Source organism: Pleuronectes platessa, chromosome 5, assembly GCF_947347685.1.
Source record: "Pleuronectes platessa chromosome 5, fPlePla1.1, whole genome shotgun sequence".
Classification (NCBI taxonomy): Eukaryota; Metazoa; Chordata; class Actinopteri; order Pleuronectiformes; family Pleuronectidae; genus Pleuronectes; species Pleuronectes platessa.
The window spans coordinates 12,456,383-12,457,811 of record NC_070630.1 but is presented as its reverse complement, the minus strand read 5'-3'; positions in this window follow the sequence as shown (position 1 = coordinate 12,457,811).

The following is a 1,429-nucleotide window of genomic DNA, read 5'->3' as shown; positions in this document are numbered from 1 at the left end:
AAATATATGGTTATTATCTTCAGCGATACATTGAAATGAATGATGAAGATTTCAAATGTTTTGAGACATATCCAGTCATGCCCATCAAGAGTTAAACTTATATCTTGTACAGTGCACATTTCTATCAAAGTCTTCTTTGAGCACACACAGTATGTTATGTATGTGAAGTGTTCAACTGTCGAGGATTAACCGTCTCTGTTTTTATGTAATAATAATAATAACTTTATTTTATAGCACTTATGTAAAAAAGGTTACAAAGGGCTTCTCAGAAACAAAAATACATGGCTAAAAAGATGCACAGTAACCAATGACACACTGGACACTGTTATTGTATTGAAATGAATGTTGGACTTTGGATAACTTGAATAACCTACATATTTCATCACGGTAGCCATGAACTATGATCCTGCATTGACGACTGGCAGCTTACCTAACCAAAGAGGGTTCAACTTTCACACACATATCCATGTCATTGGTTGGAGAAAAAAAGGTCCACATTTACAAATGTAAAACAGCATAATTAGATTGATATAACATCTTTTATGAATTAAAATGATATAAGAAGAAGATTGGAATTAGGCAGCTCTTGTATAGCCAGCTATGGGATTTAATAACTACATGGGGGGAAAAAAAGTAAATAAATAAGCATGCACTCAAATATGCACCTTAAGTTTTCATGTAAGTTGTTATTCCTAGTTGTTGTTTTTTTGTGAAAAACACAAGGTTTATTAGAATCAACAGTGTTTGACCATGGCTGGTTGGACCTGTTTTGCTCTGACAGCACAAACACTGTGTAAACTGTTGATTATCAAGCATCCAAAACAAGCAATGACAATCAAAGCTGGATAAGATGATGTAAGTCTGAATACATTGAATTCTTGCACAATTCAAACCCCACTTCACATCTTGCACAATGTAATAAATAGCCACAACAGTGATCAAGTGACCCAACTATAAAAAAAAAGAAATCGGATTATTGTGGTGCCGGGAAAAGTTGGGCTTTGACGGAGAAAGGCCAGCATCCAAATGCCAAATGTCTTATCTGACATTGTGAGCATACAAACTTGGACATGTTGAACTCTTCTGGGTCGCTCGAAAAAACGTAACTGCATTTCTTGTGCAGAAAGAAAAAAGGTCTGAGTCGGCTGCAGTTGCTATCTCTTAAAACAGTATTCTCTTCTATTTGCAGCATTTTTTTTTTTTTACTGTTGGTCTATGACACTCGTTATCACTGTACTTTATCTTAAAGTGGTGTATTACTATTGACATGTCCTTTAATCAGTAAAAAAAATGCTGGTACATTTTACGAGTGTACAGCAGTTTGTGTGTGTATGTGTGTGTTGTGTCCTGTCATCACTGTGACCCTCCACGTGTTGACTGTTGACACAGGCAGAGTTTGGGCAGCCGCTCTGATAACAAGGACCTTTAT